At 46.2% G+C, this 27,276-nt stretch overlaps 1 long non-coding RNA gene across 2 annotated transcripts; it reads right to left on the reverse strand.

Moving 5' to 3' along the window:
* Nucleotides 1-14,175: 14,175 nt before the first annotated feature.
* Nucleotides 14,176-20,461, reverse strand: LOC105476046 (uncharacterized). 2 transcript variants are annotated; one of them, XR_983810.2, is made up of 4 exons: nucleotides 20,242-20,461; nucleotides 18,217-18,251; nucleotides 16,461-16,689; nucleotides 14,176-14,978 (listed from the first exon to the last, which is right to left on the reverse strand). It is a non-coding gene; the product is annotated as an uncharacterized lncRNA (long non-coding RNA). The 2 variants fall into 2 exon arrangements; XR_983807.2 differs by lacking the exon at nucleotides 14,176-14,978 and having other exon boundaries at nucleotides 15,055-16,689.
* Between the last annotated feature and the right edge of the window lie 6,815 nt (nucleotides 20,462-27,276).

A 27,276-nucleotide genomic window follows, 5' to 3' on the forward strand; every position in this document is an offset into this window, starting at 1 on the left:
AAAAATAAGACAGCATGTTATAAATGCCATTTAAAAATTAAATTGGCCGGGCGCGGTGGCTCACGCCTGTAATCCCAGCACTTTGGGAGGCCGAGGCGGGCGGATCACAAGGTCAGGAGATCGAGACCACGGTGAAACCCCGTCTCTACTAAAAATACAAAAAATTAGCCGGGCGCGGTTGTGGGCGCCTGTAGTCCCAGCTACTCGGGAGGCTGAGGCAGGAGAATGGCGTGAACCCGGGAGGCGGAGCTTGCAGTGAGCTGAGATCCGGCCACTGCACTCCAGCCTGGGCGACAGAGCGAGACTCCGTCTCAAAAAAAAAAAAAAAAAAAAAAAATTAAATTACTATTCCTTGAAAAGGACAGAAATTTTGACACATGCTATGACATGGGTAAACCTTGAGGACATCATACTAAGTGCAATAAACCAGTCACAAAAAGACTACTATTGTATGACTTCACTTACCAGGTACCTAGAGTAGTCAAGAGACGGAAAATAACATGGTAGTTGCGGGGACTGGGGGATTGGGAAATAGAGAGTTGTTTTTAATGGATAAAGTTTCAGTTTTGCAAGATGAGAAAGTTCTGGAGAGTGGTTGCACAACAATGTGGATACACTTAACACTGCTGAACTGTGCACGTAGAAACATTGAAGATGGTAAATTTTATCTTACGTGTATTTTACCACGATTAAAAATAAAAATTTTTGGCCAGGCATGGTGGCTCATGCCTGTAATCTCAGCACTTTGGGAGGCCAAGGCAGATGGATCACTTGAGGTCAGGAGTTCAAGACCAGCCTGGCCATCATGGTGAAATCCTGTCTCTACTAAAAATACAAAAATACAGTGGCACGTGCCTATAGTCCCAGCTACTCGGGAGGCTGAGGCGTGAGAATCACCTGAGCCTGGGAGGCAGAGGTTGCAGTGAGCCAAGATCACACCACTGTACTCCAGCCTAGGTGACAGAGAGAGACTGTCTCAAAAAGTAAAACTAGGCCGGGTGCGGTGGCTCACGCCCATAATCCCAGAACTTTGGAAGGCCAAGGCAGGTGAATCACATGAGGTCAGGAGTTCGAGACCAGCCTGGCCAACATGGTGAAACCCCGTCCCTACAAAAAAAAAAAAAAAATACAAAAATTAGTTGGGCGTGGTGGTGGGCACCTGTAATCCCAGCTACTTGGGAGGCTGAAGCAGGGACAATTCTTGAACCTGCCAGGCAGAGGTTGCAGTGAGCCAAGATCGCACCATTGCACTCCAGCCTGGATGAGGAGGGCAAAATTCTGTGTCAAAAATAAATAAATAAATAAAATAAAATAAAATAAAAATAAAAAATTTTTAAAGAAAAAGCTACTATTGACCTACAGAAGGTAAAATAATTATGTATCTCACTGGAGATATCAAAGAAGGCTTCACGGAGGAGGGGCCATTTGAACTGAGCCATTTAGAAAAGATGGGCTAAAGATGGGCAGAAAAGAGCATTCTAAGCGAACAGAGCAGCAGCAGCAAAAGCACATCTTAAAAAAAAAAAATTGAGAGATTTCTCTCTTCCATTGCACCAACCTTAATAGAAAACATTGTTTCAGTGATCAAAGTGCCCAAGCCCGCATGCGTGACTCCCAGCACAGCGTGGCTCTCCTGCCTGCTCCCTCTCTTCCTCTCATCCCCCCTCTCTGTGCCTGCCTCTTCCTGCCTCTTGTTCTCTCTCTCTCTGGTGTCTTTTGAACCTTCTAAAATGAATCTTTGACAAAAGTTTGCTTTTAGCTCAGAAGCAGCCTTCCTTAAGGTCTCTTTAATAACAGCAAACACCCAAAGACTCTCACACCTTTATTAACAGAACTTGTTTTGCTGTTCTTTTTCTCTCCTTGGATACCAGAAGCTTAAGAAGAAATTACCTCATCACCACTACAGGCAGGTCCCGATTGTAAAAACAGTCCTTTTGACAGACACTTCATTGCCAGTTCTCCCTATGAATGGCAGCTTTGCAGAACAGCCTCTGGCATGGGAGGAGGGGGAGAGCCTTGATTTATATTAATACTTGATTTCTGAACAGAAGTCAAGAGAAGGGTGGGCTCGGCGGAGAATTTCTTCTTCCTTGGAGGTATGATTAAGCCAGAACTTATTATTCTCCATGTAAATCACCAGGACTTAGAGCAAGAATCCTGCTTTTTCTGATGAGAACGGTAACCAGGCAAGGGAAGGCATGCAAGGCTGCAGGGAGATAACGGTCTGAACCCTGGCCCTAGGCATACCCAAAATGCAGGCTTTCCCCAGCACCCAGTGCAGCCGGGGCAGCACACAGAGGGCTCATGTCATCAGGGTAGCCAGCATGGAGCTCACTCTGGCAGGTTCCCAGAGTGCAGACACGCCTCGTGGGGATGCCAAAATCCGCTTGTTAGGGAGAACTGATGTGGCCTGAAGTGAAACTCGGCTTTCTTCTGCCGGGTGTGACTTAGAGAGGCTGCCAGATCTCCAATGAGAAAATAGTCTTGTGCTTGATTTCTGCCTTTTTGTCCTGTGCATAATTTTCTTTTCTTTTCTATCTTTTTTTTTTTTTTTTTTTTTGAGATGGAATCTCGCTCTGTCCTCCAGGCTGGAGTGCAGTGGTGCAATCTCGGCTCACTGCATCCTCTGCCTCCCGGATTCAAGTGATTCTTCTGCCTCAGCCTCCCAAGTAGCTGGGATTACAGGCGCACACCACATGCCCGGCTAATTTTTGTATTTTTAATAGAGACGGGGTTTCACCATATTGACCAGGCTGATCTCGAACTCCTGACCTCGTGATCCGTCCGCCTTGGCCTCCCAAGGTGCTTAGAGGCGTGAGCCACCACACCCGGCCTGTGCTGTCCATAATTTTTAATCATTACCTTTAATTCTGAGTGAGGACCCCTAGCCCCCCCCCTTTTTTTTTTTTAGGCAGAGTCTCGCTCTGTCGCCCAGGCTGCAGTGCAGTGGCCGGATCTCGGCTCACTGCAAGCTCTGCCTCCCGGGTTCACGCCATTCTCCTGCCTCAGCCTCCGGAGTAGCTGAGACTACAGGCGTCCGCCACCACGCCCGGCTAATTTTTTGTATTTTTAATAGAGACAGGGTTTCACCGTGTTAGCCAGGATGGTCTCAATCTCCTCATCTCGTGATCCACCTGCCTCAGCCTCCCAAAGTGCTGGGATTACAGGCGTGAGCCACTGTGCCCGGCCTCCGTAGCCTTTTTGAGGATGAATGCTGCCAAGCCCTGAAAATAGAGCGAGCAGCATCGACATAGGCCCTGCCTCCTCTCCACAAAGTCGGCCTCCACGCTGGAGAATTCATACTGCCCTTTTCTGAATTCCTTCAGCTCAATCTAGACAGCTCTCAGGTAATCAAACACTGGAGAGAAGGCAGAGCTCAGCGTGAGTTGGGGAGCCCGTCTGGCCTTGACTTCACTGGAATCGATCACTTGGGAGTTAAGGGGAAAAATCTAATTTAGGGACCACAGTCCTTCCTTCGTGTCTATTCAATTACGTTAAAAATTATAACAACAAAACCATGGAATCTCAGCATCGGCGAGAGCCCCTGGTGTCATCTTGGCCAAGCCTGGCAGGATGCAGGAATCCTCCAGGGCATCCCAGCTGCCTTTGCTGGCTCAGATAATCAGACATTTTCACTGAGAGAAGAGTGTAAGTGCACTCCTTTTGGGAGTGAAATGAACTGTTCGGAAACTCTGAGACTAAATGAAAATGAAAATCAGCTTCTTTAACAGCCTCCACCCGTAGATACTAATGCCTGGCACGTGTGCCTGAGATATGTCTGTTGACTGACTAATTGGTTGACTGATTGATTGAATGAATGAGTGAGTGAATGAACGGTTAAACAGAGTGAACTGACAAGGGGATCAAAGGGAAGGAGAGAGAGTCATTGCAGTGGTGAGAGGTAATGGACGAGTAGGAAAAAATGGGGAGACAGAACATTTTTCTCTAAAGATTTTTTTCTTGTTGTTTTTTGGGTAAAATGGGGAGGGAGCGCCTGATTATTCCAGCAAGCGTTTTCATTGTTCAATAATCCCTCAAACAAACCATCAACAAAACCAACAATCCAATTATACGTAATTATACTTATACATTTATTTGACAAATAAATACATTTGTAAAATAATTTAAATTACTTTGGATTAGGGCAATCATTGCTAAGGACAAGTATTGCCTATTTACTCCAAGTTGCTTTCTCATGACTTCTCTCTCTCCCTCTCTCTCCTCTCTCTCTCTCACACACACACACACACACACACACACACACACAAAGAACTTACAAATCATCGCTTCCTGGCCCCCTCAGAGTGAGTGAGCTGGATGAACCAGCTAATAGCCCAAGTACCTTCTCACTCTGCTTCTCATCCCCAAACAGATGCTCCCCCTCCGGCCAGTGAGAGCAGCAAAGACCCTCCCCAGCATCCCCTCCCTGCCCCACTCCCACACACCCATACAGGGCTCCAGATTCTGGCAGAGTTGCTGGAGCGGGAGCCTCTCCCAGGCAGCAGACAGTCAGGCAGGCAAACACACATTGCCAGGCATCTTCCTTGATATGTGGGAGGGTTGAGGAGAATTCCCAGGGTGCAAGCTGCAAGCGCTCCCCTAAATCTCAAGGAAGGCTCACGCTGCCTTTCGGGGGTCGGGCTTCACTTGGTGGTCCTGGGCTTGGGCTCAAACAATCAGATGTTTCCCTTTCCTCTCTCCTTCCCCCACCCCCTTGCACAACCTAGGAACAAGTTCTCAGCCACCAGGCTCCACAGCACACTCTCTCCTCCATAAATAGGAGAGCGGGCCTTGCCAATCTGTGTGATGTCTGCATCCTCCTACTGGAGCCCGTTCTCCAATCCTCCCTTCAGGAGGGCACTGGAATGCAGGAAGCACATCTGCAAAGACTGCAGAAGCCGGTACTGAAAATGCCACTGTGTTCTGGATCTTTCCTGGAGAGATAACCACCCCCACTATGTTCTCCCCATCTCAACACCTCCCCCAGCCCCCTAGTACCTGTGATTGGAGTGCCACAGCCCCCAGCTCCAGTGAAATGGATAGCAGAAAACTGTGCAGTGTTTCCGGGCAGCAAGGACAGCCAACCCAGATCCTGCCAGGCAGATCCTCTCAGCATTTGGTAATTCAGCTACAAATAGGCCTTCGGCTTTTTAGCTTTCATTTTGCAGATAATTGTAGGCACAGCTCATCTAGCATCTACTCAGTTTTCTTTGCACACTGGTACTAGGACACAGAATTCTTAGAGTGGAAAGCACCCTAGATGGGAATCAATGTTTAGGGAACTCCTGCTACACATCTGACCTTCCGCTGGAAGACTTACATCCATTCATCAAACACACGATACCTTTTTCCAATTCCATAAATCTGAATTGATCGTTTCTCCTTTGCCCTCCCTCAATTCTTTGTTAGATCAAATACTATAGGGCATTTTCCACGTTGCTCTGTTCTGCAGTTACTGGTTGCCCTGTCTGTCTCTCCACTCAGACTGGGAGCTCCACAAGGGCAGGTCATATTCCTCCTGAATCTCTCCCAGCTCCTCGCGCAGACTCTGATACACAGAAAGTGCTTCACAAAGACGTGTGTGGTGGAATCTCACTTTCCTCTTTCCCTTCCACTGTACCAAGAAATACTACTTTATCTTCAGTGAAGGGAGTCTGTGCCGCCATTAAAATGTCTCCCACATGCAGGTGGGTTTTATTCACGAGTCTGATGAAACACAGAGAGGAGAATTAGAAAGCGCCTGGAGTCCTCTCCAGGTCTGTCGACTCCAAAGCTCTGTGTCTTCAGGTCAGTTTCGGTAGTACCGTGCTGGGCTAGAGCCAGTAGTGAGCTGCAGCTAGACTTTACTTGCAAAAGCCCATTGTTAATTTTCAGAAATTTTGCAAGCCGGTTGACATGATGTTGCTAGCTTCGAGTCAGCCGTGGTGAGTATTTATGCCACAGAAATTGGCAAACAATACAAAATCAGGGCTTCTCCCCCACCCCGAGAGCTGGTTGTTACACATTAAACATATATATTTTGGAAGTTCATTTCAAAGTTCACCTTTGGGCCTAAAGGGGACGTTCTCGGTACCACTCTTGGAGTGAATACATACCTAGCGCCCACCAGATAGCTGAGCCCGGCAAGAGATGTCCCCAGAAAGTCGCAGGCCTTGGTTAAATCCTCTTCAATCTGCATCTGAGGCCTCTGGGGTTCCATATCTCTGCATGGAGCTCCCAATAGCCAAGAACAAAGCCCATTCTGCTCTTGATCTTACATAGCTCAGCTCAGCTCAGGACGCACAGCAAGTGTGTGCTGTGTAACTCAGCAATGAAGCAGTTCCTCCCTCCAGGCCTGTCTCACCCAGGAGAGGGAAGAATAGTTTTACAGGAGGCTCAAACTTTACCACCTTCCATTTGCTTGTGGAGTCCCCAACAAAGATGGAAGTTTATTCCCAAGGGGTGCAGAGTGAGCCAGGGAGTCACGCCCATGAGTACCCCTTCTTCTGGGCCTGCTCCCATCACTCTTGGGCTGAGACCATCACAACCTGAAAACATTCAGTATTTCAGACACCAAATCTCCTCGTGTTAAAGTTGGCCATGACTATTGAAAATAAAAGGCAGTGGCACATTTCTAAGGAATAGACATTATTGTAGTCAAAGCAGCGTCTAAATGCAGAAATCTGACCCCACGTGTGTGTGTTTGGGTTTTGTTTGTTGTTTTTTTCCAGACTTTTGAAAGTCCTTCAGAAAAGCAAAGGTGAAAGACTTCTGTGGGCTCGAACTAGGAACCAGGACAAAAGCAGGTCAGAGGGGCACCGAGGTCTCCCGGCCCAAAGAGGAGCCTTGGGAAATGGGTTAACCTCTCCAGGCCATGCAGGTCCTTGCAGAAGGAGCAGTTTCCAAAGCTAACAACATTTCTCCAAGCACCTGCCTGACAGCATGGCCAAAGTTCAACTCAAAAATGCATCTGAAAATGTTAAGGCAACAACTTAGATCATTTTACTTCAAACTGAAAATAAGTGACCTTGGGCTAAAACATCTCCAGCCCAATGGAATGATTTAAGTGCGCGTGCTATTGTTGGTATTCAATCTGCTACCATGCCCAAGAAAGTAAAACAATTCCTGCTTTCAACCTTCCTCGGCCTCCTGCCCTGACAGAACCTTCCAGAGCTGAGCAATTTGGACTTTAAAATGATAGCTACTCTTGCTTATTGTCTCCCACTAAAGTGCTACTTTCCAGAGCCTGAGTCCCTGCCTCCTGCCCTCTCCCCTATCAGCTGGAGATCATGTCATTGTAGCAGGGACTGCATCAGCCCCCATGTTGTGAGAAATTAAAGTAAATCATCAGGCACCAACTCTGCCTTTGACTCAGCTAAAAGAACAGGAACCAGACACTATCTTTAATTTCTAGGTGTACACAGGCTGCAAATGCCCCCGGGGACTCAGCTTCCTCAAGCTAGCATCAGGCCCCAGGTATGGGAAAGCCCCTTGAAAGGATGACACGCGGTGGCTCTCGGTGACATCCTGGCCCCGGCTCTCCAGCTCTGGGAGGGCATTTTCAAGACACACTTTCCCCTGATCTGTTCAAATATCTGACATGTTTGCCCAGTTTATCCTTTCAACACATGCTAGAATAATAAATCATCTCATCTTAAGGATGACTTCAATATCTGTGGCATTTCTCAACAATTTTTTTTTTTTGAGACTGAGTCTTGCTTGTCACCGGGGCTGGGGTGCAGTAGTGTGGTCACAGCTCACTGCAGCCTCCACCTCCTGGGCTCACTCAAGTGATCCTCCCACCTCAGCCTCCTGAGTAGCTGGGACTATACGCATGCACTACCACACCCAGCTTTGTAATTTTTGTAGAGATGGGGTTTCTCCATGTTGCCCAGGCTGGTCTTGAACTCAAGTGATCCACCCACCTCAGCCTCCCAAAGTACTGAGACTACAGGCATGAGCCACTGTGCCTGGCCTATCAACACTTTTATTCATATTAGTTTTAAGTTTTCAGAGGTGTTATTTGTCTTCCTCACAAATATAAACGCGAAGTTTACACCTTCCAAGCTAAATAATTGTTCTCTGCAACATTTACTCTCACATTTTTTGAGGAATGTTATTGAAAACTTTTGGACTTTTGAATCAGTTCTTTACCGAGATAACTTTTTATTAAAAAAAAAAAAAATCATTGTTTCTCATTGTCAACTTGAATAAGTAACACTATATTTTTACTATAAATCTGTACTCTATTTTCAACACATGGGCTATTTTACTCACATGTATGTTTCTGCCTAATGTAAGCCTTTAAAAACTTAAATTAAATTTTGCTGTCTACAATGTGGTCAGACTATGTACTAGAAGGGAAATCAAAGAAAATATAAACTGCATTATTTGGGTTAAAGGAATGTGAAATCTTTTTTTGTTTGTTTGGTTTTCTGAAACAGAGTCTTGCTGTGTCACCCAGGCTGGAGTACAGTGGCACGATCTCGGCTCACTGTAACCTCTGCCTCCCAGGTTCAAGCAATTCCTGTGCCTCAGCCTCCCGAGTAGCTGGGACTACAGGCATGCTCCAGCATGCCCGGCCAAGTTTTGTATTTTTTAGTAGAGATGAGGTTTCACCATGTTGTCAGGCTGGTCTTGAACTCCTGGCCTCAAGTGATCTGTCTACCTCAGCCTCCCAAAGTGCTGGGATTATAGGCATGAACACCACACTTGGCCTGGAATGTAAAATCTTGAAAGAATTTTACCAAATAGTATCAAACACACTCCTAGTTCAGTGGAGTACATCAACCATCAACCCCAGAACCAATGTATAACCCTGACATGTCCAGAATAGCAGGGTTTCCACCACAGAACTGGCCTGCCATGGAGGATGGGTGGTCGCCAGATTCTTAACCAGCAACTATTTCAGAAACAGAACTGGAATGACCTCCAGCAGAACAATTAAAAACTTTCTTTAAAGAACTTCCTTTAAAAAACTTTTTTTAAAGAACCTTATGGGCCGGGCATGGTGGCTCATGTCTATAATCCCAGCACTTTGAGAGGCTGAGGCAGGTGGATCATGAGGTCAAGAGATTGAGACCATGCTGGCCAACATGGTGAAACCTGTTGGTCTCTACTAAAAATACAAAAATTAGCTGGGCATAGTGGTGCGTGCCTTTAGTCCCAGCTACTCAGGAGGCTGAGGCAGGAGAATCACTTAAACCCAGGAGGTGGAGGTTGCAGTGAGCCAAGATTGCACCGCTGTACTCCAGCTTGGCAAGACTCGGTCTCGAAAAAAAAAAAAAAAAAACAAACTTTATGGAAAACATTAGCTGATCCTTTTACCAGACCCTATTTTGAGAGGCCCCTGCATTTCCAGGGCAAGATAGGGAAGAGAGCAAATATCTGGCTCACAGAAAATGCAGAGGCTTCACTCATCTTGTGGCGTATCCCAGTCCATGGCAAGGAGGCCCTGCACATCTCTACCCCGGCCAAAGGGGTTCATCTGACCAAAGTTTACATAAAGCATAAGAGGGTATCACCCTCTCATTCTCATTTCAGTACGAACCAGTCCAAATTTCCTGAGAGTTGACATGCAGGTTATCAGGGAGAAAGGGCAGATTAAGCTTTGCCCCTTGTTCAACCTTGGAGGTCACCCTCCCAAGAGGTCTTGGCATCTTTTGAGCCCAGCACAATCTTCCCCGGAGATGGGAAGGTGGATTCGAGTCTTCCCCTGCAATCAGATTCAGTCAATCAAGTGAATCACAAATTACATAAATCCAGTTATGTGCAATCTAGGAAAAAAGAAAAAGCAAAACGTTTAATGATGAGGAAAAGTTATTACCCTATTTAAGAGATGATAAAATTTAGGGTCTGATACTGGGGGAAAAAGGAAAACATTCACCAAAATGATTTTGACTCCATACCCTGTCTGCTGAGTGAGGAGTCCAGAGTAAGTATCCTGTGTTCATTCAAAGCCAGTCTGTACTCATGAACTTAAGCATTGTCTTGACCAACTGCTTCCTCAAGGTTCTGGTAGCTCTGCCTATAAGCTGGGTGGTGTTGGCCAAATTCCCTAACCTCTTTGGTATTGTTTTCCTCACCCTTCAGATGAAGCTGTGATCTTTACGTTCTCTTTAGCCATCCAAATCTAAAATTCTCTGACTATGCTGCACAGATAGTTTTGCCCTCAATTAAGTATTCTTTATTTAGGGAACAATTTCTGGAGGCATTAACCTTCAGCATCCCAAGAAATGCACAAAGCCACAGCTATAGGCTGAGACAATCTTTCTCCAGGAAACCCGAAAGGAGCCTTCTGGAATGGCCGGGCTGGTCTGCTCACACTAGCCTTTTCAGTCACACCTGACCCAGAAATAGCCATACCGTCTGCAGGGATAAGTTGCTCTGAAAAAGTAGGGCGATTGAAACCACAGGACTATTAGACACAGCTGGATGGGATTTCAAGAAGCAAAGGCCCGGATGACAAGCTGACACTAGCCTGCCGTTATGTCAGCATCTTACTCCTGCAGCAATTCGATACCTGGACACAAGTTATTCTCCAAACCTACACTTGCCCCTGCCCTGAAGATTTTGAAAATGTGGTTGGCAGAAGAGTCAGAGTGAGAGAAGGGCGAGGCACATCAGTGTGGAGTCACAGCTACCTCTGCGCTTCCCTGAGCCCCTGAATGAGGCATTGTTTGTGCAACTGGGAATTGGAGCTTCTCCTGTGTGTCATGTGCAGTTTGGGCTGCACCCGCCCTGCCTGCTGGGCCTGTAGGGTGTGTAGGTTATGTCGAAACAAGACTGCACCCAGACACTACCCTAGGCCTCAGGCACCCTGGGAGTTCTGCTGTGTCAGGGACCCTTCGCTGCAATCTTTTTGTCTTCCAAATGAGACCTGGTAAGCAGGTTGGGCTGCCCAGAGGGGACGGCATAGCTCAAGACTGGGACATGCTAGGTGGTAGGTACCTTTTGCTTGTATCCCTCAGGGGTGAGAGCAGAGGATGCGGGCAGCCCTGGGAACTCTGGCTTAGTGACCTGGCATCATGGGAGTGTTGATAACTTGCTCTGTGAACATTCTCTAACCCAGAATGCAAAGGGGAACTGCCTTCCTTTGGCAGACAGGAGTAAGCACTGCTCACCTTGGGTGTGGAGAGATCATCCTGTTTTAGCACTTCAAGGACAGTAGCACCTAGGGGATCCCCCCACTACCCCCCCCCACACACATCCATAAGTGCCTCCTCTCCAGCCACCTCCTGCTGTGACTGTTGAGCCCCACACACCCTGCATGACAAAGTATTCTGCCTTCTGCCAGTGGAGACATTGGGTGTAGCCAGATGGACCAAGTACTGAAGAAAATGTCCTCGTGTGGCATTTAAGTTGCTGCAGGGAACTCAGCCTCTGGTAGATCCCCTGTGCCATAGCACAAAATCAACTCCTGGATCTCATTCCACTAGGGTCTCTGGGCATACATTTCTGGTAGCTCCACACCACCTCCAACATTCCTGAGCAGGAATGAGCCTCACGCCTGTCCATGGGCTGCAGTAACCCTGCAGGTGAAGGCACCACGGGTGGGGCGCCCTCCCAGGAGGATGGCCAAAGAACACCTGTTCTGAGAAATGGTGCCGATGACTCAGCAAATGGCACTCTTCCTCAGACGCAGCCCTGACTCTGTGCCTGGCCTGCTGGTAGGGGTTTGGAGCAATCTAGGAGGTGCCTCTTGGGTGAGTCAGAAACCAAGAGGCTGACTTTTTATACTCCCAGGGACCCAAGACTTTCTCAGAAAAAAAGCAGGTGGAATGAACTTCTATTCACTCTTTCTCCTTTTGGCCTCTGTTCACCTGTGGTGATCATGGGAAGTGCTTATATGCTTTTTCACTGCTTCTAAAACTGTTGCTGAAAGTTTTTGGGCCTTGTGAAATAAGAAGAGTTAATTAAGAAGGTTCCATAGTATATCAATATGGATGATCAAATTATAACGCTAATGACCTATATCTATACCATTCTATATGATAACCACTAGCCACGCATGACCATTTCAATAAAATTAATTAAAATTTAAAATTTGGTTCTCCAGCCATATCAGCTACATTTCAAGAGCTAGTAGCTGCCTGCAGCACAGCTATAGAACATCTCTGTCATCACAGACATTTCCACTGGACAGAGGTGATCTAAGTACATAGTGTTAGAGATTCACTCAACTTCTCATTCATTCATTTACTCAAGTATTTACAGAGGGTCGGCTGTGTTTTAGTGACTGTGGGTGAACAAAGATGGCAAACAGGTGGTCCCTGCACACTCTAAGAGTTTATAACTGGTTGGGAATTCAAATGTGTAACCAAAGATACAGAATCTGTTCATTCTGGGACTGAAAAAAGTGATATACAAATGAACAGAATGCTTCTGAAAAAAGGTCAGCGTTCAAAAAGAAGAGCAGGGAAATGAGTCGGCCTGGTGGACTTAAGCTTATTAATCTTTAACTCAGCATCTGCTTAAGGAATTGTGGGTAGTAAGTTAGCTTAGATAGCTTAGACCTGAGTGACTGATGTGACAGACACAGGGTAATTAGGCCAAAAGGAGGAAAGTTCAGACCCAAAGCTCTCCTGGGAAATTTCTGACTGTGCGTCCTAAGGAGGGCAATTGCATGAACACCACTGGTAGAGGAGAGGGCCGTTGTCTCAGGCAGTCATATCCCAGGGCTGCGAAGGTTAACATTGCCATTCACCTCCTGGAACTCTGGGACATGGTGCTTTCCACTGGACTTCTGAGAAAGTAGCGAGCAACTGGCTGGCTCTTTCTCCAGTTCAGCTGCTCCTTGTTTGCAAGATTTTCACATAGTGATTTCAAAGGTTTTTATAAGGTGTTCAAATTGGGCAAGCACATTGGATACGCACCAAGTACAAGGTCTCAAAAAGGGATCCCAAAGCCCAAAGAGGGTGAGAACTTCTCACAGAACTTCTCAGCTAGGCCATCTTAGGGCAGAGATGCTCAGGGAAGAAAGATACCAAAATAAAGGGCATGGAGACACCATGTGAAACTGATGGATTGTGTGGGAGAGAAGCAGGTAGAGAAACGCAGACACTTAACTCAAAGCCCCCAGGGAGACCAGGGGGTCATCTTCAACCTGGGAGGAGTTGTAGTGGCTCACAGATGGTGACCCCTGGCAGCTGCTCGCTAAAGGTGTCCAGGAATTTGTTTGGGGGAAATATTTTTTAACACTTGAGATCACTGGAGATGGTTTGTGAGTCATAAAGCTGGATGCTGGGCTCCCCGGGCAGTTGAGCTACAGAAGAGCTATTCTGAAAAAAAGACTGTGGGAACAAGCAATTTATTTTTTATGTGAGGTTTTGAATAGGATACATAGTTGCATGATTCAAATCTGAGGAAATGTGTATTAAAAGGTTCACAGTGAACAGTGCCTCGCCCCTGCTCCCTATGTGCCTGGTTCCCACACTTCTCCCACCTGCACTTGGGCAACCACTGTTAGGTTCTTTTGCACCCATCCTGAGTTCTTTTTAAAACTTTTATTTATTTATTTATTTATTTGAGACAGGGTCTTGCTCTATCATCCAGGCTGTAGTGCGGTGGCATGATCTCAGTTCACTGCAGCCTCGATCTCCCCGGCTCAAGCAATCCTCCCACCTTGGCCTCCTGAGTACCTGAGACTACAAGTATGTGTGACCATGCCCAGGTGAGATATATTATTTATATATATATACAGGTCACTCAGGTCTACGCTATCTAAGCGGTGGAAGCTGGGAAGTTGAGGGAGGAGGTCAGCGGGAGACCCTCGGTGTGAGGCGGAGCTGATGGCAGCCCGGGTGAGGATGCGGCTGAATCAGGAATCTTCTGCAGGGCAGGCGCTGTGGAGGATGGGTTTGGGGGCTGAGCCTCAATGGGACACGAGGCCTGGGCACATGCATTTTTTTTTTTTTTTTTTTTTTGGAGAGACCAAGCACGGTGGCTCACACCTGTAATCCCAGCACTTTGGGAAACCAAAGTCAGTGAATCACTTCAGGTCAGGAGTTCGAGAACAGCCTGGCCAACATGGTGAAACCCTGTCTCTACTAAAAATATAAAAATTAGCCAACCGTTGTGGCACACGACTTTAATCCCAGTACTCAGGAGGCTGAGGCAGGAGAATCACTTGAACCTGGGAAGCAGAGGTTGCAGTGAGCCAAGATCACAGCACTGCACTCCAGCCTGAGTGATAGAGGGAGATTCTGTCTCAAAAAAATATATTTTTGTAGAGACGGTGTCTTGCTCTGTTGCCCAGGCTGGTCTTGAACTCCTGGGCTCAAGAGATCCTTCTAAAGTGCTGGGATTACAGGGGTGAGCAACCACACTCAGACTCTGTGAACTTCTAATCATATCTTTTACTCATTCTATGGGTCTTTGGCTACTTTTAACAATCAGTTTCTTCTTATTTTTTTCTCATCAATGTTTTTATTGATTTCAAGACTAGCCCTTTGTCTGTGAACGGAGGAATACAATACAAACACAGAGCTAATCGATAACAGTCTTACCCAAAGATATTTTGATGATTCTCTGTAAAATTATTTTCAAGGCAAGGATTTCAGCCCTGTCCCCCAGGCTCCCACCACCCCATGTCATACCAGGTTGCTGGCCTTTTTGTTTGTTTGTTTGGTTTTGTTTTGTTTTCGTTTTTGTTTTTCACTTATTTTTCTTCCTTGGGCCTTTGCATTGGCTGTTTCCTCTTCCTGGAATGAGGTTTTCCCTTTGTCCTGGTAAATCCCTGCTCACTTTCTCAAGGCCTATGGCACCTTCTCATTAGAAAGAGCAAGTGAGGACAGAGGTGAGTGACTATTGGAAACCTCAAGTCCTTTCCCCAAATCACAGTGCACGGAGGGGAGACCCAGGCTCGGCAAACAACTTTGAAGCGGTGGAATTTGGGAAGTTGAGGGAGGAGGTCAGCGGGAGACCCTCGGTGGGAGGCGGAGCTGATGACAGTCCCGGTGAGGATGCGGATGAATGAGGACTTTTCTGCAGGGCAGGCGCTGTGAAGGATGGGTTTGGGGGGTGAGCCTCAATGGGACACGAGGCCTGGGCACATGCATTCAGTGAACAGAGCTTCCAGAGAGGACAAGAGGACGGAGAACAGAGCACGGGAAGGACACAAAGTATGAATACAGGGCACTCAAGACCAGACCTACAGAATCTTCCAAGGGGCTACAAGAAGAGGAATTTCAACTGGACACCGAGGGACCTTGACTCCAAAATGCCCTCATCTTCCAAAAACTCACAAAGAAGAGAAAGAGTGAGAGATGTCCCAGCCTTTGACAAGGAAAATAAGGTAAAATATGGCTGGGTGCGGTGGCTCACACCTGTAATCCCAACAGTTTGGAAGGCCAAGGAGGGCGAATCACTTGAGACCAAGAGTTTGGGACTAGCTTGGACAACATAGTGAGACCCCATCTCTACAAAAATAAAAAATTAGCTGGGCATGGTGGTGTGTGCTTGTGGTCCCAGCTACGTGGGAGTCTGAGGCAAGAGAATTGCCTGAGCCCGGGAGATTCAGGCTGCAGTGAGACATGATCACACCACTGCACTCCAGCCTGGGTGACAGAATGAGACCCTGTCTCAAAATAAACAAACAAAAAGGTAAAATGTGAAGAAAGACATTCAACCTCAAGAATCTGGGCTTAGAGCAACCAGAGATGGCGAGAGAATTTGAAAAGCCTGTGAAGAGACTCATGAAATGAGGCTTTAACCCTAAACCACAGGGTAGAATTCACACCTGACTATGTGCCCACCACTTGCTCCAAAAAGGTTTGCACTCAGACTCACCACACCATAGGAAAAGAGTTTCATGTCTCATAAGGTAGCCTACTGGATGCGCTACACTTGAGGGCAGGCAAGTTGGGGGATTGGTATTCTGATCTCCTGGGTGGTACCAGTGATTACCTAGAGAAGACACAACAAGAACCCAGGAAGCTTCTGGCTGGAGGGCCGCCCTGGGAGCTTCCCTCATACACTTCTAGTGTATTCATTCAGTACATGTTTGTTGAGCACTGCTGTGTATCAGGCACTGTGCTAGGGGCTGGGGATGTACTGGTGAGTAAAGCACTGAGCCTGCCCCAGCTGCTGTAGTGCAGTGGGAGAGACGGACATGCACACAAGCCAGTGTTACGTGTGCTCTGGTGAAAGAGCATCGGGGCCTGTGGGGCTGCAGACAGAGGGGCCTGGTTCAGATTTGGGGTGCCATGAAATGCTTCTCAGCAAACATGACTCCTAAATCAACAGGGGTCCTTTGGAGAGTAGCCTACTCGTGAAAGACCCCTGAGAGCATCTGCCCCAGCAGTGGGTAGAGAACTCTCCGGCAACAAGGGTAGAAAGCCAGTGTGAGGTCAGGAGCCTCAAGTTAATATACTGGACTTCCAAATAAAGGAAGAAAGTTTAGAAAACCAAACCAAGAGATAAATGCTTTTCTCCTTCTCATTGTTCTGACCCAGACAGTCAAATTCTTGCACGACTTATACCTTAAAAGCAATGCGTGTGCAAATTCCAAGCCGAAAATAGAAGCCATGCCTGATAGGATCCATTCTCATTCCTTTGTTGCTGACTTTTGTATTAGCTCTTAGCTGAGGGTCAGCATTTTCTGATACCATCTTCTGCACTGGACTCCTCCTCCTCTCCAAACTCTTTTAAGGATTCCAAGCAGCCTTATTCAATATTTATGTGATCTGGACACAGCAAGACTTCTTTGATCTGCAGTGAGCAAGAACTGAAGATCACTGGAGCTTGGCCTTCAGCAGCTGCTGTTCCCCAAATTTGTCCCTCCCCCAGGGGGTCCCCAGGAGCCCTGCGGGGTGAAGGCATCACCTCTTTGTGCAGAGACTTTGCTTCCACTGGGCACTGGACTTGCCAGTCCCCCGTGGGGCAGAAGAAAGAGATCTGCTGCATACTTTAGCTAAGTACTTTTTAAAACACAGAGATTCTGCTTTGATTTTTTCTTGTGAACAGTTAGCAGAAGCAAAAAGTCAACAAACCCCCAATGGACAGACCACCCCAACAGGGCCAGCACATGCAACAGGAAAGTGGATAAGACTTGGGACTGCTCTTTTTTCCATTGCAACTTAGAATTCCCAAGGCTAGGCTGCCTGTTTCCTTTCATCAGAGGAAGTAATGAGATGCAGGACCTGTGTGCTTCATTCTCTCACACAGACGCACACCTCAATCAGGATGCTAAATAATGAAAATACCCTGGGACTTGCTGCCAAGACCTTCAATAAGAAATGAAGCCCAGTTCAGGCATCTGTATTGGTTTGTCTCTGGCACAGAGGGTCTGCAGGAGTGCTAACTCCATTGCTGTTATCTTCTCAGCCTAGCCACAAGAAGAACACCTCCATCATTGCTGCCTCCAGACAGAGTCTGTCTAGGTCAGTTAGCTGTTTGGACACCATAAGGTAACCGGGCAGGCGGGCATGGTGACTCACGCCTATAATCCCAACACTTTGGGAGGACAAGGCAGGATGATCACTTGAGCCCAGGAGTTTGAGACCAGCCTGAGCAACATAGCAAGACCCCCTCTCTACAAAAAAATTTAGAAGTTACTGGCCAGGTGCAGTGGCTCATGCCTGTAATCCCAACACTTTGGGAGGTTGAGGCAGGTGGATCACTTGAGGTCACGAGTTCAAGACCAGCCTGACCAAATGGTGAAATCCCATCTCTACTAAAAATGCAAAAATTAGCTGGATGTGGTGGCTCATGCCTGTAATCCCAGCTACTCAGGAGGCTGAGGCATGAGAATCACTTGAACCCGGGAGGCGGAGATTGCAGTAAGCTGAGATGGTGCTACTGCACTCTAGCCTAGGCAACAGAGCAAGACTCCATCTCAAAAAAAAAAAAAAAAAAAAGTCATGTGCAGTGGTGTGCACCTGTAGTGCTAGCTACTTGGGAAGCTGAGCTGGGAGGATTGCTTGAGCCCAGGAAGTCGAGGCTACAGTGAACTATGTCACACCACTGGTTTCCAGCACAAGTGACAAAGTGGGACCCTGTCTCAAAAAAAAGAAAAAAGAAAAAGAAACTGGGCATCCCAGGAGGGCAAGGAGGCTTTTTGCCATAGAAGGGCTTGTTTTACCAACATCTTGGAGAAGTAATATGGCAGCATCAAAGGCATGAGTCAGGGTTGGTAAATACAGCATAGCTATATTTACTCTCTTGCTCTGTCTGTCCATCTCTTGTGCAGACATAACTAATCAATCATAACCCATTTTTCCTTTGGAATATACGTACCATCCTGGGAGCCACAGTTACTGAAGATCCTTGGGCTGTAAAGAAAGTAGAAAGGAGCACTGATCTCCATTACCAGGGAGGTTAAGCCTTACGGTTAGCAGTTTAAAAGAGTCTTTCCCTAACACTTTTATACTTAACAATCCAAGTGAATTCATTCTTCTCATGGGGAGAAAAAGCGATGAGCTGCTGGTTCACTGGGTGAATGATGGCAAACAAGAGCTCAGATATCCCATAAGGAGACACTCACACAACCCAGAAGAGCCTATGAGGCTGTATTGAGCAATATCCGAGATGGGAATGCAGGACACCTTGCTCCTGGGGCTGAAATCAATCCGCATCTCACCCAACATCGGAGACCAAAGGAACAGGGCTAAAGCCCAACCCTGAAGCCTCCTTGGTAACTCCTGGCACTCAGAAAGGATGGAGAAGAGAACAATCACTTATCTACCTTCCTACGTAAGTTGTTTCATTTATTCGTTTATTTACTCACTAGATGACCAATATTTCTCATGGATCTAGCTTTGGCTAGGCCCTAGGACTTTGACCGGGGGCGGGCAAGGGTGGCTGCATATTAACTGAGATTCCTGCTTGTGAATTTCGTAGCTCTCTGCCACCATCTCCCCCTCAGTTCTCAGGCATTGATTGCTTCAAGCAGGAAGTAACACTGCAGAATGGCAGACAAAGCACTCTTGCGATTCAAGGCTAGGCTTTCCATTGTCTAGAGCCTAGTATATGTATGTCAAATATCAAGATCCTAGTAGCGACTTTTTGGGGTAACAAATCTGTTCTATATCTTACTTGTGGTGGTAATGACATATTTGGACATATGTATCAAAACATATAGAAGTGTATACTACACTAAAAAGAGTAAAATTAGCTATAAGTAAATTATTACCTTAAAATGAGGAAAATAAACATAATGTGGAGTAGGAAAAAAGTGACAAATACATATAATAAGAAAACGTTTTAGATGTATATAATAGAACATATTATTTTTAAATGCATAAACAAATAATAACCGAACAAAAATCTACAAGAGACAGAAGAACGCCAGTTTCAGCATAGTCGATACTTCTAGGAAGCAGAGGAGAGTGGAGGTACTTGGCTCTATCTGCAGTGATTTATTTTATTTTTAAGAAAAGAGTGATCTAAAACAAACATGACAACATTTTAACATCTGTTTACTTTTGGTAGTAGATACAAAAGTGTCATATTATTTGCTGATCTTTCTGTACATTAAAAAAAATTTTTTTTGAGACAGCGTCTGGCTCTGTTACCCAGGCTAGAGTGCAGTGGCATGATCTCGGCTCATTGCAACCTCTGCCTCCCAGGCTCAAGCCATCCTCCCACCTCAGCCTCCTAAGTAGCTGTGACTACAGGCGCCCACCACCATACCCGGCTCATTTTTGTATTTTTAGTGGAGACAGGGTTTCGCCATGTTGGCCAGGCTGGTCTCGAACTCCTGAGCTCAAGTGATCTGCCCACCTTGGCCTCCCAAAGTGCTGGGATTACAGGTGTGAACCACCATGCCTGGCCTGTATATTAAAATTTTTTTATAATTTGTTAAAAAGTTTAAAAATCATACACACACACATACACACACACACACACACACACACACACACACACACACACACGGCCCTGAATGTCCCTGGTCCTAAACAATAGATTTGGAAGTCAGAGGCAAGTAACTAAGAGTAAAGGTGAAAGCAAGAGAATTAGCCATTGTGGTGAGTCCTAAGGTTGCAGTGGGGGTGGGATTTTAGCCTCCTGTCCAGAGAAGAGGCCTGGAAGTGGCAGACCTTATAGAGTCCCAGCAGATCTGAGAACCCCTAGCAGAATTTCCCCACCCTGCGGGGTACAGAGGCAGCCAGGTGCTTCCCATGGCTCAAAAGGGTATGGAAGGAATGAGCAAAATCAGATCTGAGAGGTAAAGGGCCCCAGAATTGGCTGTTTCTGCCACTCAGAGCAGATACTCAAAATAGATATTCAAAAGTAATAGAAAAATAAATAATTTTACATTACCTGCACATTTAGGTTTGTTAGAACTTGGCTACATCAAAGATGAGTAAGTCACAATCCCTGCTCTCAGGAGCCCATGGGTTATCTGGGAGACAGAGAAGTAAACAAGCCATTAGGATGTGATGTTCTCATGGGAAAGGGGGGTTAAATCAAATGAAAGCTCCTTGCACAGAGAAGTATTTGGTGAGACTTCTCCCATCCCTCTCTCTAGTCCTACCTTTTGAGCATGTATTAGTATCTATTGCTGTGTAACAACATTACCTCATAATTTGGGAGCTTAAAACAGTTAACATTGATTATCTCACAAAGTTGGGATTTGGGAAGTGGCTTAGCTGGCAGGCTCTGGTGCAGGATCCCTCACTAGGCTGTGCTCAAAATGTTGACTGGGGGCCGGGCACAGTGGCTCATGCCTGTAATCTCAGCACTTTGGGAGGCCAAGGAGAGTGGATCACTTGAGGTCAGGAGTTTGACCTGGCCAACGTGGTGAAACCCCATCTCTACTAAAAATGCAAAAATTAGCCAGGCATGGTGATATGTGCCTGTAACCCCAGCTACTCGGGAGGCTGAAACAGGAGAATTGCTTGAACCTGGGAGGCAGAGGTTGCAGTGAGACAAGATCATGCCACTGCACTACTCCAACCTGGGCAACAGAGCAAGGCTCCATCTCAAAAAAAAAAAAAAAAGTTGACTGAGCTGTAGTCATCTTAAGGCTGGACTGGGACAGGAGTTCCCACTCCCAGGTGACTTTCTCGTATGACTGTCCATTGCTGGTTGCTGGCAGGAGGCCTTAGTTCCTCACCATAAGGACCTCTCCCTAGGGCTATTCGAATGTCCTCAGAGTATGGTAGCTGGCTTCCCCCAGAATGTTTGATCCAAGAGAAAGAGCAAGAAAGAAGCCACATTCTGTTTAAAAGAAGCAACTTCTTAAGTCTAGCCTATACTGTAGAGGAGAATTCAGCTTCATCTCTTGAAGGGAGGAGTATCAAACAATGCATGGACTTATTTTAAAGCTGCCACAGGGCACAAAGGAAGCCAGAGTTCCTAAACTTTCTCCATTGTCCTGACCACCCCAAGTGTGATGGATGACTATGGATCCAGTTATTGGCAAGACTAAAATTAGGATTCAGACATTATCATCAGGAAAGATTTGGAATCTAAACACAAAAGAGCGCAGGCAAAACTGTGTCACTTCTGGGATGGAGGCCTTGAGTGGGTCCAGACGTTTCCTCCAACCTCAGGGAACCAGCATGAAAGGGAAAGAAGCCAGACATACGCCCTGTTAGCTAGGGTCTGAGGAGTTTCCTTAAGCTGGATGATAGAATCAAGGAGGCATGGGCAGGCCCCAAGAGGCAGGCAGCATCAGGGAGGCCCAGCCACAGGGGATAGCAGGAGCAGGAAAGCAGTCTTGGGGTCTGGGGCCCTTGGGTGTAGAGCTAGATGACTCAATAGGTAGCTGAAATATGGATTTAGAGACCCAGCTCAGCAGGCATCTCCCACAAAACTGAAAAATGTTTGGCTTCAGCGAGAACTGAACTAAAATTTTACAATCTAAATATCTCAAGTGAAATCATTTTAATCTCAGCATCTGTATCAGTTTTGTCTTTTAAGAGTCAGGATCATTTTTATTTTGAATTACATAATGGCAGGGCAGAGGGAGGATGGCAGAAGGGTCTGTAAAGCCAAACTTACCAAATGGTGTGTCCCAGCAACCTGGTAGCCTGTTCACAGGCAGGGTTCTCACCTGCAGCCATGTAGCCAGTGCTCTGCACAAAGCAGCTAGCAGGAGGGGCATGTGGGAGCTGAAAGCAGTCTGTGTCCTGACCACCAAGCCTGGCACCCAGCTTGTAAAAATACAGCACATTTTTATTATTCCTATTTTCTGCTAGCTGCTAGCTCTGCTAATGGGTTATAGATAAGCTGAAATGTGGAGCTCTCTAGCTCTTGCGAGGCCAGGCAGGTGAGAGAAGCTGGAGCACCCAAGCCAGACTCCTCCTGCTGGGAGAAGCTTTGCCCAGAGTCCAATTCAAAGAAAAAAAAAAATAGATGGAGGCCCGAACCCAGCCATAAGCAGGCAGCTCACCACTCAACAAACATCAATACCCTACCTTGTGCAGGGTTGGGCAGGGCTGTACGTCCCATCAAGGACTCCTTACAGGTCCTCGGCTTATTGACCCCAAGACTGGGTAGGATGGGCTCCCAGGCTAACCAAGGGGGCATAGAAGCAGGGCTAGAGGGGAGCAAGGAGATGGGCAGCCTACACCCAGAGTCTGCCCTCCCAGAGGGGTGTGCTAGGAAAGCTGGCTCAGCCAGTCCCTCCAGAGTTCTAGCAGCTCCACTCTCCCCAACCTGCTGGCCCAGCCCCACAAAGGGGCTATCCCTGGAACCCTACTCTGAAATGCCCCTCCCTTCAAAGAGTTCCATCCGACTGGAGGGGCTGTGAGCTGGAGCAGAGCAGCATAAAGATGAAGGATATGAGGCCAGACCCCACCCCCCATAAATACGGCCTGAATCTGATAGTCACAGGTTGTGCTGGACGGCTTTATTTGCCCACAGGATTGGAAGTTAGAGGCCCATGGACTGGATTAGGCTAAAGGAAGTGACATATGCAAATGAGTCACATGCCAGGCTGCTGCGACCAGACTGACAGCTTTATCATGCAGTACCCCGTATCTCTCAGGGCCTGTTTATAGAAAGGTCTGGAGTCTTCTCTTGTCTTTTGGCAACGATCCAGCTTGCTCAGGCATGACTTCGCACGGAAATTGGGTTTGACTTTAAAAATGCTCCTTGTGACGGTAACTCAGCAGCCAAGACCGGCTCTGCGCTGAATTATTGAACGGTGAGGATGTTTGCCTTCCCCCGCCACAGTCCTTCTTCTCTGTAGCTCCTTTTCCTGACAAGTAATTTTAAATATGCAGCAGTGCAAGGCTCTGTGCTCACTTGGCCTAATGCTGAGCCAGATTCCAGTCGTGCTTGAACAACTGCCAAGACACCCAGGGCAGCAGGCCTTGCTCCAGGGGCCTGGGGACTACAGATTTGGGCAAGTGGATATCTTGATGAGCTCCAAGCTATTGTTCTGAAGGAATCACATCTTAAGGTATCTAAAACCAAAATCATTCATTAATACCCAGCCGGCTTCTTCACCTGTTTTCTCTATTTTCACCACTGGTGTCACAATCTATTCAGCTGCCCAAGCCCCTGCCTTGGCCTCACCTTTAACCCTGCAGTATGTGCACAGTCTCCAAGTCCTCCCTATCCTCACTATCCCTGACTTGTTGAAGCTGATATCATCTCCTCTAGACTCCTAACAAGCTCTTCCAATCAAGCTCCCCTTTTCCAATCCTTTGGTCACAATGATCTAATCATATTCATATTATTGTCCAGTTTTCACTGGTTTTATTAACTTGAGGATCAAGTCTAAACTCTTCAGCATGTTAGTCACAGACAGGTATCAAATGAGCAAAACTACAATATCCTTGCTCTTAAAGCAAGGATGAGGGAGAGAATCAGGCAAGCAAACAATCATTGCCCCATATTTTGAATATAAGTTTTATCACTTGCAATTCCATGACCTTGGCCAAGTCGCTTAACCTATAAACTGAGCTTATTAACAGGAATAAGGATTAATATTAGACACAATATAATTTATTCTATATATTCTAAATAATCTAATTTCTTATAAAATACTTCTATTTCATACAGTATTTTAAAACTGGAAAAATTATTTCACTTTCAAAATATTCAACCATGGAAACTGCAAAGCAATTATATGAGTTCATTAGTGTCTAATATCTTTATTCTTAAAAAAGAAAACTGTCATTTTTAATTAGAACAAAAATTAAAGTTTAATTCCCATTTTTAGAAGAGCAAAATATTTTTAATTGCAACTAATTTCAAGGATCTTTATGTGTTGTACAATCAAAGTTACTTACTCTTACAGATTTTCATATTTGACATGCAAAATGAAAAACGTAAATTACATTATTTACCTATAAAATAACAATAATGGGATTAAATGAGATAACATATATAAGTAACATAGTTTCAGTATCAGGTGTCCAGAAAGTACCAGAAATGCTCACCTCTGTAACTGTTGCTGCTTTTCGAACCCTGGCTTCCCTCCCTTCCATTGTCATCTCTTGACTATCTGGAATATCCTAGGCAACCACACTCATTCCCAAATCACGTCCTACCACCACATATGTTTGTGTCTTTGCATAGCTATTCCCCTACCTGAAATTGCCTTTATCTCCTTGTCTAGCTAGTAAATTGCTACTCATTCCTAAAGAGCCATCTCAAATGTTGCCTTCCCTAGAATGTCTCTAGTGCTCCCATCTTCCCATTTTCATAGCTTTTGCACGTAACTCTATTGTAACTTTTGCCTTGAAATATTTATTCTCGGGGCCGAGCGCGGTGGCTCACGCCTGTAATCCCAGCACCTTGGGAGGCTGAGGCAGGCAGATCACGAGGTCAGGAGATCGAGACCATCCTGGCTAACACGGTGAAACCCCGTCTCTACTAAAAAATACAAAAAAATTAGCTGGGCGTGGTGGTGGGCACCTGTAGTCCCAGTTGCTTGGGAGACTGAGGCAGGAGACTGGCGTGCACCTGGGAGGCAGAGCTTGCAGTGAGCCGAGATTGCGCCACTGCATTCCAGCCTGGGTGACACAGCGAGACTCCATCTCAAAAAAAAAAAAAAAGAAAAGAAAAGAAATATTTATTATTTATTCTCATATGGGCTTCCCTTATCATACAGTGAGAAGCCCAAGAACAGAAAAATGTATCCATTCAAGCATTCATTCAACAAACAGGCATGTGGCATGTATTATGGATCAGGTATTGTGCTGGGAGTTGCAAATGCAAAGATCCATTAGACATCATCTATGGGTGCTTAGTTGCAGACAATGGCATTCATTCTAACTAGTTTAGGCAGAAAGAATTTCAATATTTTAAAAAATTGGGTAGCTGACAGAATCTTAAGAAAGACCAGGGCCAGGCATGGTGTCTATGCAGGCAGAAGCAATGCAAGCTGGGACTAAGGAAGATGACCAAATACACCAAGGAGATGTTCCAGTGGAAGCATCGTCACCATAGCCACCCATGCTAGGGGCTGGACCCTAGAAACCCAACTGTACCTGGTCCAGAAGAACCAGATATCCTGGCACCAAGCTTACCAGAAGATTCCATCTTCATTGCTCGCTTCTAATTGAAGTCTCCTGCAGGTACATCTGCGCGATGGATCCTACATCACGTTTCTACATCCCAGCTGCAAGGGAGTTTTGTAAATGCAATTTTTATCTGTTAACTCAGATAGGACATCAGGCTATGGAAAGGGTGTCGAATGAGCCAAACTGCAATATCCTTGTTTTTAAAGAGAACACCAATCTAGGGAGAGAATCAAGCAAGTTAACAATCATCACTGTATTATCAGCATAGTACTGGTGGGCTGTGAAAGCCAGAGAAGCAGCCCCCAAGCCAGATGAGGTGGCTTTGTACGAAAGATAAAAAAATATTTTGTGGCCAAGCGCGGTGGCTCATGCCTGTAATCCCAGCACTTTGGGAGGCCAAGGCGGGTGGATCACGATGTCGGGAGTTCGAGACCAGCATGGCCAACATGGTGAAACCATGTCTCTACTAAAAATACAAAAATTAGCCAGGCATGGTGGCATGTGCCTGTAGCCCCAGCTGAGCCAGAAGAATCTCTTGAACCCGGAAGGTGGAGGTGGCAGTGAGCCAAGATTATGCCACTGCACTCCAGCCTAGGTGACAGCGAAACTGTGTCTCAAAAAAAAAAAAAGAAAGAAATATTTTGATTTTTTTAAAAAGGGGTTGTTACATTTTAATTTTATTGTTCTAAATTTAAAATGACGATTTTCTTTTTTTAAAAATAAAGATATTATTTATTAAGATGTTAGACACAGTGAACTCATATAATTGCTTTGCAATTTCCATGGCTGAATATTTTGAAAGTGAAATGACTTTTCCAGTTTTAAAATACGGTATAGAATGAAAGTGCTTTGTAAGAAATTACATTATTATAACATATAGAGTAAACTATTGTATCTAATATTAATTCATGGGTAACATGGCTAGACCCTGTCTCTACAAAAAATGCAAACAAAAAATCTGGGTGCAGTGCATGTGCCTGTAATCTCAGCAGCTCGGCAGGCTGAGGGGAGGATGGCTTGAGTCCGGGAGGCAGAGATTGCTGTGAGCTGAGATTGCGCCACTGCACTCCAGCCTGGGCGACAGAGCCAGGCCCTGTCTCAAAAAAGAGAGACCGGGCGTGGTGGCTCACGACTGTAATCCCAGTACTTCGAGGGCCAAGGTGGGCGGATCACCTGAGGTCAGGAGTTCAAGACCAGCCTGGCCAACATGGCAAAACCCTATCTCTACTGAAAATACAAAAATTAGCCAGGAGTAGTGGCACATGCCTGTAATCCTAGCTACTCAGGAGGCTGAGGCAGGAGAATTGCTTCAACCCAGGAGGTGGAGGTTGTAGTGAGCTGAGATAGTGCCATTGCACTCTAGCCTGGGCAACAGAGCAAGACTCCAAAAGAAAAAAAAAGAAAGAAAAAGAAAGGAGAGAAAGAGAGAGAAAGAAAGAAAAGAGAGAGAAGGAAGGGAGGGAGCGGGAGGGAGGATGGAAGGAAGGAAAGAAAGAAAGGAAGGGCTTTGTACGCCAAGTTTTAAAAGCTTGCATTTTATCCTGAAGGCACTGGGTGTAGTCACTGAGTGGTTTAAAACAGGTGAGTGGACATGGTCCTATTTAAGTTACAGAAAGATCCACATGGACTGGAAAGGGGTAAAGTTAAAGAGAAGAAAGCTGGTTAGGAGGCCACTGCAGCCATCTGGGAAGAAATGGTGACGATCTGCACCAAGGAGGTGGCAGTAAGGCTAGAGAAGAACAGAGGCAAGAAATGTTTCAGGCCTGATGACAGACTGACCATGGGAGAGAGGAGGTTTGAGGCCTATCAGTCAATGAGCAGGTCCTGGCTTGGGCAGTTGGGAGGATAGCTGTATGCTTCACCAAGATGAGCT

This window comes from Macaca nemestrina, chromosome 8 (genome assembly GCF_043159975.1).
Source record: "Macaca nemestrina isolate mMacNem1 chromosome 8, mMacNem.hap1, whole genome shotgun sequence".
Classification (NCBI taxonomy): Eukaryota; Metazoa; Chordata; class Mammalia; order Primates; family Cercopithecidae; genus Macaca; species Macaca nemestrina.